At 37.9% G+C, this 16,829-nt stretch overlaps 1 pseudogene; it reads left to right on the top strand.

Annotated features, from left to right (window-relative positions):
* Window positions 1-806: 806 nt before the first annotated feature.
* LOC149198869 (uncharacterized) lies at window positions 807-4,165 on the top strand (annotated as a pseudogene).
* Window positions 4,166-16,829: the final 12,664 nt, after the last annotated feature.

The raw sequence follows: 16,829 nt of genomic DNA, 5'->3' as shown, positions 1-16,829 counted from the left end.
GAGTACAAGGAATAGACCAACACTTCCTAATACTCCAACCATCGTCTCTGTTCATATTGATAGACCTACTTTCAATTTCCAAGGCCTCCCTAAACTTACGATGATGAAAATGATCAATCCTTGCAATGACACTCGCCTCTTCAATGCAGATGTGATGTTTTGTCTTTTCCGCATGTTCTGCCAAAGCGGAGGAGTGGGACCTTCCATGTTTGATGTCAGCTGCGTGCTCCAGAATCCTCTGATTAATTGAGCAGCCAGTTTCACCAATGTATGAAGTCCCACAAGAGCAATGGATGACATAAACACCTTTCCCACCTTTAGGGTTCATAGGTTCCTTCACTGATCTTAGGAGCTTCAGATAGTATTTAGGGGCTGAAAAGTTGAAGGAACCTTATACTTCTTCAAAATCTTAACAATCTTGTTTGTGGTTCCTTGGATAAACATAAGATGCTCTCTTGAAAACCGATCTTTAGGAACATTTTTAATCCTAAGACTTTTTCAGCCTTAAGGAAGGCTCTAAGATATTGACTGTCACTATAACCATTCTTATTAAAAACACTAAAAATATGGGTTTTTTCATCATTGAAATGATCTTCATGAGAAACTCGTAATATTTTGACTAGATAAAAATAAAATAAAATAAAAATAAAAATATAATCATAATTATAATTAAACTTGCAAATGCGAAACTGAGCCAAATCTCTTTTTCTTCTTTAAAAAAGGTTTAGATTTTAATTAATTGATATAATTTGTCCGCTATAATTTTACAAAATTCCTTGCCTCTTTTTTATGACCAGGATGACATTATTAACACCTTGTGCCGAAATGTGGCCGTCAAATCCCATCCCTGATGTCTGCCATTAACAACCGCACAACTGCGAGAATTGTGTCATGGTAAAACTTTCACCACTGCCTTTAAAAACCATCATTGTAACACGAAGAAGCAACGATGATCTGAAGGTGCATAAGAAAATCTCACGATGGCCATTGATATGGAGCTGGATGAGCAGGTGGTAGTAAACTATAACAGATGGTTTTGAACGATCAATGGGGTAAACCCATTCCATATTACATGCCTTTCTCCTGAAAAAGAGGAAAGATGTTAGTACCACTAAAGGAGAATGTTGAGGCGTTGGGTTAGTTTTGCTGTTTGTTCTCCAGAGGGGTATTTCGCCTTTAGAATTTTAGCAAATTTCTTCAGATTGTCATTGGCAGGAGGTGGAATTTGGACGTGAACTAATATTTGTATAAGAAAAAGCCTTTTGCTGTGCTCGTTTCTTCCGGTACTTTTAGGGTTTTTTAAATAACCTGGAGTATCATTGTCTCTGTAATTATTAGCCTTCTGCTCTTCTGCAATACATTTTCATCATTTGTATTGTTATTGTATAGTTGGATTTTTCATGGACTCAGTTAAGAACAAGGACAAGCCTCACAGATATCTTTTGGTACCTCAAGTTGGTACAGATGAAAATGGGTTTCTCATTATTAAAGATGACCGTCTTTCCTTTTTCAAGGTCAAAACCAATATCTCAATATTGGTTTCAATCATGGAGCCGCCATCAGATGATAAGGTGGGTGACTTCTGCTAGCGGTAGCTGTATTTCGAGTATGACATCCCCTGATGCCTCCATTACACAAATGCTTCGTCAACTTGAAGGCAACAACTGTCAAGCTAACTCATCTGAATACATTTCTCTCTGCAATTCTATGATAACAAAATGTGCAAAGAATGGGAGGATTGTAGATGCCCGCCATCTGTTTGACAAAATGTCCAGACGAAATGTAGTGTCATGGAATGCTATGCTTTCTGGCTATGCGCACGACGGAAGAATAGGTGAAGCTCGCCAAATCTTTGATGAAATGCCTGAGCGAAATGTGGTCTCATGGAATTCAATGATTTCAAGCTATGCCATGATGGGAAAATTTGAGGAGGCACGAGAATTATTTGATAAAGCGCCAGAACGAAATATGGTTTCCTGGACAGCAATGATTTCAGGATATGCTAAACATGGAAAAGTGGATATTGCACATCAATTGTTTGAAAACATGCCTGAACGTGATATAGTATCTTGGAATACGATGATTACTGCATACACCAGGATTGGCAGAGTAGATGATGCAAAACTCCTGTTTGACAAGATGCCAGACCGCGATGTTATATCTTGGAATTTGATGATTACTAGCTATGCCAAGTATGGAAAGATAAAGGATGCACATGAACTGTTTGGCAAAATGCCTGAGCCAGATGTGGTATCATGGAATGCATTAATATCAGGATATATACGGAATGGCAGAATGGAAGATGCATGCCAATTGTTTGAAAAAATGCCCAAGAAAAATGTGGTTTCATGGACTGCTATGATTGCAGGATATAGCCAGAATGGAAAATTAGAGAATGCATATCGATTGTTTGACAAAATGCCAAAGAGAAATGTGGTCTCATGGAATGCTATGATTGCAGGATATGCTCAGAATGGGAGAATAGAGGATGCCCGCAAACTGTTTGACAGAATGCCAGAAAAGAATGCTACTTCCTGGAATACACTTATTGCATGGTATGTACAGAATGGCCAAGTAGAGGTTGCATGCCAACTGTTCGACAGTATGCCTGTACGTAATTTGCTTTCATATACTGTGATGATTCAAGGCTACGCACAGGATGGGAAATTACAGGATGCACGCCGGGTATTTGACCAAATGCCTGAACGAGATGTGGTAGCATGGACTGCAATGATTGCAGGTTATTGTTATAACGGTAGAATGAAGGATGCACACCGATTATTTGACAAAATCCCTGAAAGAGATGTGATTTGTTGGAATGCAATAATAGCAGGATATGTACAAAATGGATACGGTGAAGAAGCCGTGAGACTCTTCTCTCAAATGCAACTCATAAACGTAAAGCCTACGCAGGCCACTTTCACCAGTGTTGTTAGTGCATGTGCCAGCCTATCAGCTTTGGAACAAGGCAAGCAAGTTCATCAACAAATCATTAAAACAGGATTTGGGAATGATGTCTTATTAGGGAATGCCCTTATTACAATGTATGCTAGATGCGGAAGCATTGATGATGCACGACAAATCTTTGGCACAATGAGCGAGCATAATGTGGTTTCATGGAATTCATTAATCACAGGGTGCTCTCAGCATGGATATGGCAAGGAGGCAATTCAACTCTTCGATCAAATGCTAGCAGCAGGTATCAAACCAGACCATATCAGTTTTGTTGGTGTTCTATCTGCATGTAGCCATGATGGCTTACTGGCTCAAGGTTGGCACTACTTCCATTCTATGAGCCAAGATCATTGTATCACACCACAACCAGAACACTATGCATGCATGGTTGACCTGCTTGGTCGTTCTGGCCAGTTGGTCGAGGCACGCGCTTTCATTGACAAAATCCCATTTGAACCTGATGCTGCTGTGTTGGGGGTCTTGCTGGGAGCCTGCCGAATTCATGTTAACATAAACCTAGGAAAATGTATAGCAGAGCAACTTATTGAGCTTGAACCTCAAAATGTTTCAACATATGTGCTGCTGTCAAACATGTATGCCATGGCTGGCAGGTGGGATGATGTGAAAAGTGTGAGGATGAGAATGAAAGACAAGGGAGTGGTAAAATCTCCAGGCTGCAGCTGGATTGAGTCCAAGAATAAGGTGCACACCTTCTTGGTAGGAGACAGGTCCCACCCCAAACAGACAAGATCTATTCTATGTTGAGTAGACTACACTTGGAGATGGAGGAGAGAGGGTATGCTCCTGATCTCAACTTTGCGCTGCACGATGTGGAAGAAGAACAAAAGAAAGAGATTCTTGGCCACCACAGCGAGAAAATTGCCATTGCGTTTGGGCTCATCAATACATTCACTGGAACTCCCATACGGGTTATCAAGAACCTTCGAGTATGTGGCGATTGCCACACTGCCTCCAAGTACATCTCCAAGATTGCTAATCGAGAAATTATTGTAAGAGATGCCGGGATGCCGCACGCTTCCATCATTTCAAGGATGGACTTTGTTCTTGTAGGGATTACTGGTGAGGACAAGTTAAATGCAAGATTTATCCATATTTGCCAATGCTTTTTTCTTTTCATTTTTCATTGTAATATCAAAGGGCACAATTTCACATAGTGAGATCTATTTATTTTAATTACATTTTGCTCATCTTAGGTAGAGGTATCCTTCAAATGAACTAATTAGGCTTGTAATTTGATCAATAACTAGTTGTGGATACTCCACTAGAGTAGCACATCACAATAGATTTTACAATATTCTAAAATCTTTTATTATGCAATTTGTTACTTTAAATCTCAATTTAATATTATTAGCATGGTGCTCAAATTTGTGGAAATAATTGAAACCCAAATGAAGAAACACGCGAATAAGTGAGTGAACACACCTTGTCCACACAAATGAAACAATATGTGGCTTAGGAAGCCCAATATAGGAAAAAACCTAGCGAGAAGGTGAGGTCTATGATCTGCTCTCTTTTTTTTTTTTTTTTTTTTTTTTTTTCGGTTATGAAATGCTAGTATAAATAAAGAGGCACTGAGTATAGAGTTTGCATGGACACTATGGCCTAAATGACTGCTATGAAATCTTCTACCTCCTTTGTTATTTTAATATCCTGCTCCTAGATGCTTTACTCAACTATAGAACAATAATAATACCAATATAATGAATCCCATCCTTTCCTAGTAACCCAATATTTAACATAGGTTGATAGTCATCTAGGGTTAGGGTTAAGGATTTTGCTTGTCTCTACCCTCAATGAGTGTTAGGGTTTTGGACCCTTTAGAATCTTCTTGAAAGTCCACATATGACTAGCCCCACATGTGTTAGTGATGGGGATTAATGTGGCATCCACTCATTACCATGGATAGGTCAACTTGTGAGAGATAATTTCTGAATACAAACTTTGATTGAGGTTATTTTTGCATCGTTGGAATTTTTTGTGTGTAAAATAACCTTGAGGGGTTGGGACTTATGTGTGCAAAGTGTTGCCCTAAAACTTGTCATTTAATGCCTCAAATCAGCTTTGGAAGTTTTTCGACCCCATTTCACCAAACTAGGACCTATCCTTAAAGTGGGCCCCACGTGCCAATTCCTCCAAGTTTTTCACCCACAAGGTACCAAGATATTCCAAGTCATAAATCATAATAAATTAATATATTGTTAATCCTCCAATGCTATTACATAGTTAATCTCTCTCAATGGTGTTTCAACTCTTGACATTGTTAATCTAAATCAATGGTATTTCAACTCCTAGCATTGTTACTAACTTAAAAAATATCTCTTGAGGGTGCCTAGGAGCGAGCATCCCCTCCCCCCTTGCCTTGATATAATGCCACACGAAAGGGGGTCGCGACTTCCACTATACTTGGTGTATTGCATGTGCTCTTGTCACTTCATCGATCATGGCTCAAAGATGGCACAAGGTTAAATGCTATTTGAATGTTACAGGTGGCATAGGGGGGTACAAGAGGACTCAACAGTGGAATTCTATTAGATTGGAAAAATTGGAGGAGAAAATTCATAATATAGAGCGCAAGCTGGCTATTCTAGTAAGGAGATCAACCAATATCTCCTTCTCCCTGGGTGAGGATAGTGACTAGCTAGTGTGGATGCTTGGAGATTGTGCCCAATAGTTGTTATGACTCATTGCTTTTTTGCTTGCAACATTAGTAGTATTTTTTGTCTTCTCATGTCGATGTATGTCAAGGTCTGGCACAACCAACTTGTTTTTATAACTTTCTATTTACAAGATGTTATAGTTTTATGAGATCTTAACAACCTCGAGACTTTGAACTTATGTTACTGGTCCGGTTTCCCTTTAGGCGACTCAATAACAATTTTTTTTGTCTATGTAATCCTTATTTGACGTAATGCAAAGTGCCTAACTTAAAAAAAAAAAAACAAAAAACTTTAATAAAAGAAAATCAAGAATCATTGGTATAGTGATGGTATTTTAGATATCTATCACAATACGATTTAAGGTATTTAACGCAATAGCATTTCACCTCACAATGACATTTTGAAGCATGAGCTATATGTGAGGATAACAATAAGTTGTGTATGAGGAGAAGCCTACCTACATTATTATTTATGACAACAAATTGATTCGTTGGGTACTTTGATTTTGACTTCTTTGATTTAATATTATTTATTTACATATAGGGAGTGAGGATGTAGAAGAGCAATAACAATTTGAAGATGATGATAATAAAAGAGTGGTTGTAGTCAACAAAATGTGAAATGAGGAGATGCTTGAGTAGCAAGCGTTAGTGATTTCATTGAGGCAATGGTGATGGTCTAGAAGAGGGAGGATGGGGAGGCAGAATGCACAATTAGGCTTGTCATATGCACCAATGAGGGAATAATTTGGGGTGGGGATTCTCGTTTGTCAATATTTACCACAATCTGTAAGGGTGGATGAGTTACAACATGTAGTGGAAGAAATAAGGGTGATGGTGATGAAAACAACCAAGTAAAGAAGATGGCAAGATGGAGCATAGGTGTGATTGATTATCTACAATGAAAGATCACAAAAGTGAGGATTACAAAGAGGAAAAAGGACAATGAAAAAGGATTTCAAAATTTGGGTAGAGTATGGAAAAGATTGTGTATAATGTTTATCAACATTAATGCATTTATAGATATGTGGTTTGTGATAAGTTGTTTCGTTGTATGACTTTGATTCGCAAGCCCCTAAACGCAACATCAATTATCTTGATTAAATCTCACTCTTGAGTAATTCATGAGGAGAAGAAAGCCAATGTTTGCAACATCTGCCAAGCGTGAACAAGGATAATACAAAGTAATTTATTGAAACTTAGCTAGACATAAAGTAATCCTTAAAGTACTTCCTTCTAAAATAAATAAAGGTTGTGAATTCTTTCAACATAATCTATGTTTAAGCATCGTGGGGCTTCTGCAATCCAATATATAAGATATAATCTTTAGGATTCAAAGCATAGAGTAAGTCATTAATCTATGACCCATGTCAATGAATATCAGTAACAATTGACTATTTTCTCATGATTTTGAAGAGTCCACTTAGCACTCAATGCATGGGGTATCAAGCTAAGTGGGTTTGATTATGGGAAAAACTCCATAGTTAAGCACACTTGAGCCAAAGGAGTTTTGGGATGGGTGACCTCCTCGAGAGTCTTGGTTATCAGGTGTAAGCATCGAAGATGATGATTGATGCTATGTGATTTATTTCACTAGTTATAATCCCCCTTCTTCACCCCTTCTGAGCATCACCCAATGCAATGGGTGCTAAGTGAGGAGTTCATTAGTGAGAAGAATAAAGGGGATAAAGAGTGGTGAATGTAGTTGTAGGTGTAAGGCGAACATGCAAGAATGGAAATTCAATGGGGGAATGGGGGAAGGTGGAATAATGTGAGGTGTTGTGTTCCTACAAAACCATAGAACTAGTTGAGAAATGACGGACTATTCAAAATCATGAGAAATTGATCAGTTGTGATTAATACTCATGAATATGGGTCATAAAATATTGTTCTACTCTACATAGATAATCCCAAAAACGATATTTCATATGATTATGTTTGATTCATGCACTTTTGTATAACACCTTTTTCCTAACTCCTTTGAGTTGGAAAAATATTTTGTAAATGGAAGCACTGTGGAAGAATGAAGGTCAACAAATATTAATAGTTCAAATAGTCAAAGAAGGTGAAGGGTCATATGGAGTTAAAGTGACTCAACTACCAAAGATAGAGTTCCATATTTTGTAAACAATAACAAAACACTAAGGTTGCTAGCAATGTATTAATCAAATGGTAGTAGATTTCATGACTGTAAGTGCTCCTATATCTCATGTCTTTTTTCTAATATTTTTTGTGAGGATGTTGCAAGGAATGCTTTCATAATCATTATCTTGTGAATGCTAACCTAGTTCTAAAAAAAAATTGAACTAGACATTTTATAGTGACCTTTAATTTGTAGTGCTCGTTGATTTTAGTAAATGCAAATGGTATAGGTGTTATTTCATAGGCATATTTCATTAATGCAATTTTGTGTTTCATTTACAACACTTTTTATTCTCTATTTTTGTTTAGCATTTACTTTCAACATCATTTTATTTTCTACATATAAACATAAAAAACCATAAACCATAAAATTAATGTAGTAGCTAGCACCACACATTGAAGGGTTTGTAAATACATGGTGGGAACCATGCTTTGATGTTTTTATCTCAGAATACATGTGTGTTTTGATGAGGATAACAAGCCCACATTAATAGGTTCGCAAAGAAAATCATACTCAAATCGATATATGGAAAGGAACTAGTGGCATTCGATAAGTTTGAGTTGAGTATATTAATAGCTCAAGCTTCATACATGACTAATTAGGAATCACTGGAGGAGAGGTTGGTAGGATTGTAAGAGCTTGAAGAAGACAATTTCTTAGAAGAATTCCAATAGATTATTGAGAAAGAGAGACAAAAATCTTAGCATAATAGACACATGGAGAATCAAGAGTTTGCTATAGGGGATATGGTATTGTTGTATGGCAACAAGTTCCTAAAGCATCCAAATAAGACGTGGCTATACTAGTTGGGCCCTATTTTCATTGTAAAAATGAAAGATTATAGAACTTTAAAGTTAGCACAACAAGATGGTATGTTGTTAAAACAATAGGTGAATGATTCCCACCTAAACTTGTTCACTCTTCTCCAAAATTAAGGTTGGTTCCACTCCTAGGAAGATGAGCCAATATATAGCAATTTGGATTGACATGTTCCACCTAGGTAGGTTTCTATGAGTCTAGTTATTAGATTTTAGGTTAATTTCCTCCAATGTTTCCTTTTGCAAGTAGAGTTAGTCTATTTTGTGTTTAAGGATTTGCCACACCTTTTTGTTCAAGGGTAGACATGTCAAAACATGTTGTACTTGCACTATATTCAATATTGAACAAACAAAGGGGTCAAGTCGAGTTTGGTTTCAATATTGGCACTACCAAAGTTGGGTAGGACAATAGTTTTGACTCTAAAATTATGTTAGTTGCAAGTTGCATCATGAGTTAGAGGTTGTGTCATGAGAATAAGATGTTGTCGAGATCACAATGAATTTGGTGATGTGATTGATAGGATTTGCCACACCTTTTTGTTCAAGGGTAGACATGTCAAAACAAGTTGTACTTGCACTATATTCAATATTGAACAAACAAAGGGGTCAAGTCGAGTTTGGTTTCAATATTGGCACTACCAAAGTTGGGTAGGACAATGGTTTTGACTCTAAAATTATGTTAGTTGCAAGTTGCATCATGAGTTAGAGGTTGTGTCACGAGAATAAGATGTTGTTGAGGTCACAATGAATTTGGTGATGTGATTGATAGGATAACTTGTTATTGTATGAATATTCAAGTCGAATGCCTCTTGTATTAAGTGAGTGAATTAATGATCATGGACCCAACTAAGCATATAAGAGGGCATATGAGAGGACTTACTTATCCATGTTCAATGGGTTCTTGTTAAATGATTTGGAACTTAGCCAATTTTGTACATTTTCTTTCACATTTTCGCAATTGCATTTGTATAGAAATGGAGGTGATTGTAGTTACTATAGTAGTGTCATACTACAGCTTGTAGTAATTACATGAAAGTATTTTGGCACTATTAAAGATAGAGTGGTCTAGATAATCAACAACATAAGGGTGAGAGTGAGTATTCATAGTAATAAAAATCCCCTCCCTTTAGTAGCAAGAAGCACCAAAATTAATAACTAGAGAATCAAATAAGAAAGAAGTAATGTTAGATGAGATTATTCACCCTTGAGTTGAAATATTCTAGGATTTTGAAAATCAAGGTAAAGGACATGAAACGAGTGCAACATAATATTACAGGCATTAGCTTATTTCCAAAATTCCAACCTACTAAAAAGCAAGCAGTGCTAGATAATGGTGAGATACAATAAGTACTAGAGCAGGATTTTTACGGGACCATGAACTTGAATCTAATGAATCAATTATAGCCTCTTGGACTTGGGTAAACAGGGGCCATAAAAAAATGTATAAAATATATTATCATCTAGAAACATTAGGGTTTTTATGGACATACAAGCCCTGCCAAATCACTATAGAAGTTGTCCAAATTGTGATGGGCACGCCGATGCAAAGAGAAGACATAACCATGCCTTTAAAGGGCCTTAATAAGTGTGCAATGAAGCCATGGGAAGGGAAACCATACTAGAAGTATGGCATTGATTAAGGCAACAAAAGGGGGGTGAGATTAACCTTATCAATGATGGCATAGTAAAAATGGACTACCAAATTTTGGTGTGTAGAATAATGAATAAATCAAAGAAGAATAAATGCTTATTTTGAGGCTTGGGCCTTAACATATCAATTTATGTATGGTTAAATTTTGGTGTCATTTTCTATGATCTACTGGAAGGGCCCATAGGGTCATACCTAGCTCACCATCGAGGGTCTAGAAATCTGTTGAAAATACAACATATAATGAGAATTGCTTTGTGAATTGGTATAAAAATCCACAAGTGGCTTAATATGAATGTTATTTCAATCCCTAATGACACAATTGATTCATATGGATAGTTTCGAAAGTTTAGTATGGATTGTGTTAACATTGATGCTCAACCAAGATGGTTGATGGTGAGAAAATAGTAGTGTTTTCCCTTACCTATCTTGACTGAGGATGTTATTAATCAAGACATTTCTACATGGTTGGTGGTCAAATGTTGACAAACTTAAGATGACATGATATTTTTTTCCTAAATGGACCTAAGGTACACTAACATAATTTTAGACTTAGGAGAATAATGTTAAGCAACCAAAATCAAATGCACAAAAATTATCTTGGTGGGAAGGTTGTGTCCACCATGGTTAAAATCCAAGAGTTAGTATGACGAGGAAACATAAAGTGGACTTAAGGCCATCCAATAGTTTAGATATCAATGAGAGTAACTCTCTAGATAGTTTTTTTTTTTTTTTTTAACAAGATCGAATAGTGGATCTATTACCAAAAGTTGTGATGGAGCAAGCTCCTATTACAATCAACTATAGCATAAGTGGAAACTAAGCCATGAGAATGTGCTGGGAACACAGTCCCTTCTCCTGTGCTTATATTCAAAAATTCATAGATTTCTGTAGCTATTATTGAATACTGTCTAACATATTGTCCTACTAGTAAAGCAAATTTACATAACATTGATTCTTTGGTATTTTTTCATGGTTTGTAGACTGACTGCTCCTGAGAGGGCTGATTCTTCTTGTCTTGAATTCCATTTGGTTTGCTTCCTTCTTTTTCCCCTTGGGCTGCTTGCTATTCCTTCTGTTGGTTTTTCCTTCTGTTGTTGTACTGTTCCTTCTGCTTGTTGTTCCTTCTGATGGTTGCAGCTGTTTCTTCTGTTGTTGTGTTGTGTTGTTCCTTCTGTTGGCTACAGCTATTTCTTCTGCTTGTTGTTCCTTCTGTTGTTGTGTTGTTCCTTTTGATTGTTGTTCCTTCTATTGTTGTGCTGTTCCTTCTGTTGGCTGCGGCTACTTGCTGTTCCTTCTGCTTGCTGCTTGGCGTTCCTGAGTGTGACTGACAGGGAGGAGAGGCGTTGATGGGGGGGAGGTAAAGAGGCGGAAATGGTCGCTAGAGGGGGAGAGAGGTTGGTGGCTGGAGGTTTGCACAGCGCAGATGGCTGGAAGCTTGACATCTCTCCAGAGAGTCCTGAAATGAAGATCTCCTCCGTGTCTGGGTTTTATTTCAAAATTCCGAGTACAACGCTCAATCTGAGTGTTGAGGCCAATGAATGCAGATCTACCTGTTGTAGCTTGGTTAAGGCAGAGGATGAAGCGAGCAGGGTCCTCCATTGAGACTAAGGTTTCCTTGAGGCAACAGACAACCTTTATTTGCCAGAGAGTCTACTTGCTTGTTTAAATCCCGCAGAATGTGGTAAGAGTCAACTCTTTCAAAATATTTAAAAGTGTTTCGGATTCACTGCAAAGTTTTGTTTAATTCAGGATTACAAAAATGATCTTCGGAGTTTAAAAGTTTAATCAGAAGCTATGAGTCTTCGAAAATTTGAATTATTTTATAGCTTAGCTCCTTCGCAATTTGGCAAGCTTTTAAGAGACTATAACTCTCTGCTTGATTGTTCGAGCTAGTGCCTAGCCCCCAACTAAAGCCGGTTTCACTCGATCTGTCTGGGGAAAGAATCAAACCCCCTGCACCTATAGTTCCTGGGTTCCCCTTGGATGCTCCATCAAAGAAGATCATGGCTTTTGAGGTCCCCTGCCACCACGTGTGAAAGTCACCTTTAGTGAGTCGCAAGCGCTAAGGAGGAGCATTCAACAGTTTGCTAACTAAATCGTTCCTCTCTCCTGTCGAGTAGGATCCCAGCCACGCAGAAGCTTCTGAAGGTAAAGAGGAGGCGAGAGCTAATTTACTTGCAATTTCCAGCAAGAGGGCTTTCACTTTGGCTGACTCTACCACTGAATTTGGAAGCCTATTGTTGAAAATGCAATCATTTCTAGCCAACAACACTTTCCACCAAAGGCATTTTGGAATAGCTTGCCAGATGTTGTTCCAGACTGCATTTTTTGCTTTTTTCTCAGGATTTTGGTCTGTCCAGGAGATGTAGAAACGACAAATTTTCGAGAGGGGGAGGGAGCACTAAGACCATGAAGGAAAAAATTCCAGGCTGCTTGTGTGAAATCGCAGTCAACCAGTAAATGATCAGAGGTTTCAACAACAGAGTTGCATATGCAGCATCTAAAGGGGCTGTGGAACCCTCTTTTGTTCAGATTTTCACCTGTTAGTGCCTTTATATGCATGAGTAACCATGTGAAGAAATTCACCTTTGGTAGGCTAAAGGGGGACCAAACTGATTTCCAAAGCTTCAGTGTCAGTGAAGGGGCATGAGTAGATTGTAAAGAGGAGAAACCTTGAGCTGCTGTGTAAATTCCTATTCTTCCCCACCCCCATTTGTCCTTGGATGAGTGGTGGATAGGGGCGAGGCCAGAGAGCTGTATACAACAAGTATTTTTGAGTGTGAAGAGGTTTTGGGACCCCTAGGAAAGTCCATCCTACCTAATTCCCTTTGCTGTCCCAAGAGCAAATGTTTGCAAGTCGGAGGAGACCTTTGTTCACTGGCCAAATATTTAACTCGTTGTAGGAATTTAGGGAGGCCAAAGGGGCATTCCCTTGAATAATATCCTCCCACAGTAAAGTTCTCAGACCATTTCCCGGGATTATGTATAAATGCTACTGGTGCTGTACTAATCTTTTCTTTCAAGGTGTCGAAGGCTTTCTGCTGTTTGCCTCCCCACTGAAACACCTTGTTCAATCTTGTTAAAGCATGTAAGGGAGTTGCAATTAAGGAAAAGTTAGAAATAAACTTTCTTCAATATTGTGCTGCTCCTAGGAAGCTTCTAACTTAGCAGATTTGGGCTTAGGCCAGTTCACAATCACTGCAACCTTAGAGGAATCTATCTTCAATCCACCACCCCCTACTATATGGCCCAAATAATTCAGAGATGTTTTGCCAAATTCACATTTTGAGAGTTTAACATAAAAATTTTCTCTTTTCAAAACATCTAGAGTTTGCTTAACATGCTTTAAATGTTCTTCCCACGTTTTGCTGAATATAAGAATGTCATCCAAATATACAATAACAAAATCATCAAGAAAAGGTCTGAGTACATCATTCATTACTCTCATGAAAGTAGCAGGAGCATTAGTTAAGCCAAAAGGCATAACCAACCACTGATACAATCCCTGCTTTGTTTTGAAAGCAGTCTTCTATGCATCTTTCTCTACAATTCTGACCTGATGATATCCACTATGCAAGTCCAACTTGGAAAAATAAACAGCTTCTTTCAATTGATCTAATAGATCATCTATGCGAGGAAGGGGATAACGATTTTTGATTGTTATTTTATTCAGTGCTCAATAATCAATGCACATTCTCCATGGGCCATCTTTTTTTCTCACCAAGACAATTGGAGATCACATGGCGATGTGCTAGGCCTTATGAACCCTTTCTCGAGCAGCTCCGGTACCTGCTTCTTGGTTTCTGCGTTCTCTAAAGTGGACAACCTGTACATTCTGATGTTATGCAATGGAGCATCTTGCTACAAATTAATATCATGTACTATTTCCTTTTTGGGTGGCAGACCTTTAGGTTCTTGAAATAATATATCATATTCTGAAACAACTTTTTCTAAATTAGCTCGCTGTTTAGCATCACAACCCTCAAATACATTGGTTTTATCAGGTTTCTTTTCCTTTACAACTATCATTAAAAATTGTTTGCATGAATCTACAAGTCTCTTCATCTGCCCTGAGTTTATGAGAGTATAATTATTCTTGAGCTGATGAGCTCTTACAATATATTCGATTCCATCTTTAACGAGTAGATACTTTTTTTTGGCTCTATAGAAAATAGCTTTTCTATCATACAAGTAAGGACTTCCTAAAACAATTCCACATATATCCAAAGGAACTATATCTAACTCAACCTCATCTACAAATGCTGACTCAAAAGAAAACTTAAGTTTACATTGTCTAGTCACTTGTAGCTTTGCTTTATCACATAACCAACCTAATGGATATGGCTTCTTGTGAGGTGTGGTTAGAAATCCCAACTTCTTTACAATTGCTTCAGAAATTAAATTTATTTGTGAGCCACTATCAAACAAAGTATCAATCTTTTGATGATTGGAAATAACTCGAACATGAAAAATCTGATGTCTTTTCCTCTCATTTTCTTCATTATCAGTAGCAGAATTACTAGTAGATGCTTCAAAGTTTTTACCTTTTATACCTGTGGCTGTGATTGTTGTTTCATCTCCTCAGTCTGACCCCAAATCCTTTTGAATAGCCGCAACAGTTCTCTTCTTTTTGCCCTCGTTTTTCTTGGGTCTCAGCTCCGAATGCAGAATCCAGCAGTGCTCATCATCATGCCCATCCTTCTTATACTGAGTGCATGAAGACTTGCTCTTCTGTATAGTATTTGTCTTCTTCTCTTTCCATTTCTGTTTTCCTTTCTCTTTATTCTTGCTTGCAGTGGGTTTGGATGATCCCCCAACTTCTGGGTTCTCATTCTTACATCTAGCTTCTAGATGTGTAACCTGAACGGATACCTTATCTATACTAGTGGGATTAAACATGAGGATAGTGTGCTTCATGTAGTTGTGTAGACCACCTATGTACTTCAGCAAAGTTTCAGGTGAGTCTAAAGAAATTCCTAGAATCAAAGCCCTTTTCCTAAATTCTTGGGTGTAACCTGGTACACTTTGCCCTTTCAATTGGCAAAGAGTTTGCCAGCTCATCATGGCTTGCTGCATATAGGTTAGTGGATAGAATTGCTTTTTAATTGCAGAAACAAACTCACTCCAGACAAAGAATCTTACCATGTTTCTTCATGTCAGCTTGTGTCCTGCCTTCCCACCATACCAAGGAAGTGCCCCCAAGGCATAGGTTGGCCAACTAAATCTTACTCTTGTCTGAATCAATGCTCTGCACTCTGCAATAAATATCAATTTGTATAATCCAATTATCCAACTTCTCTGCATTCAACTCTCCATCATATATTGGTAAATCAAATTTAACATCTAATTTAATCAAAGATTCTTTCTTTTTATTTTTAGGGCTATTAGGAGGCGTGAAATTTTTTCTTCTTTCCCTTTTTCTTTAGAGTGGTCATGGAGGAGAGATTCTTCTACTCCCTTGTCTTGTTTAGAGTTGGATGAATCTTCATCCTTACTTTTCCTGAATTCTCTATACATTTCCTCCACCATGGATTTCATGGTCATAAAGCTATACCATTTATCTATGTCGTTTGCATCTATATGGCCCTCAAATATGGGAATATCTAAGTTAACTTGTACCTTAAAAGGAGTGGTGCCTCCAGAGTGGCTGTTGGATGAAGATGTGTCACCCGTGGGTAGCTGTCGAAGGATCTGGGAAAATTTATCCATCATCGCATTCCTCTTTCGCTTGAGGGCTTCCTTGAGCAACATTTTGAAAGGATCTCCTACCCCTCCCCTTTCTTCTCTTCTGCCATGGGAGAAAATCAGGGTTTGCAAGGTTTGTCTTGCAACGATTCAACCAGATCGAGCCCTCACTCCTTATACCCTGACCTTGTTGGGGACATGCAAAGAAAAACAGAGAAACAACAGACCACTCTGATACCGCTAATTTGTACTTAAACAGGAACAAAACAAATTACAGATATAACCATAAATATAGAGATGCAACAGAAATAACACTTCATTTCATTAATATAAAAATATTGAACTATGCTTACAAACATAATGGAAATAAACTAGCTTGGGTGATGGTAGCTTATCTCTAAGAAGAGATGTGGCAGCTACATGCCTCTGAAATGTGTAACAATGAGGCTTAATGGCCTATTTATTATTGAGCAACAATAGAAAACCCTAAACAACCAAAACCCTAACTTCCCAGGGTTAGTTGGGCAACCAATTTCCCGGGTTCATAACTTGGTCATATTATATCTGTTTGGTGTGTACAATACCTTGTTGGAAATGTCTCTCTAAGTAATACAAGATTTGTGGCAGGCCCTTTATTATGGCTATGGGCCTGCAACAGACCCCAAAAAAACATTGTTTAGGGGGTCAAGATTGCTTCAGAAGTTCAGGACCTGAAAAACTGCTAAAAATAGTAAATTCTTAAATAAACAAGGAAACATATGAAGCCGATTGGAGGTCTAGGTGGAATAGGCGAGTGGCCACCAATATCCACTTGGATCACTTCCAGATATGCCTTAAAGTTTTTTGCTGAAAGGATTTCATTCATCTTCTGCCATGTGATATCTGATTCATTTTTTATAA

This window comes from Pinus tabuliformis, chromosome 2_1 (assembly GCF_031772625.1).
Source record: "Pinus tabuliformis cultivar Carrire ecotype Pingquan chromosome 2_1, CPIR1, whole genome shotgun sequence".
Lineage (NCBI taxonomy): Eukaryota > Viridiplantae > Streptophyta > Pinopsida > Pinales > Pinaceae > Pinus > Pinus tabuliformis.
This window is presented reverse-complemented; position numbering and strand designations above follow the sequence as displayed.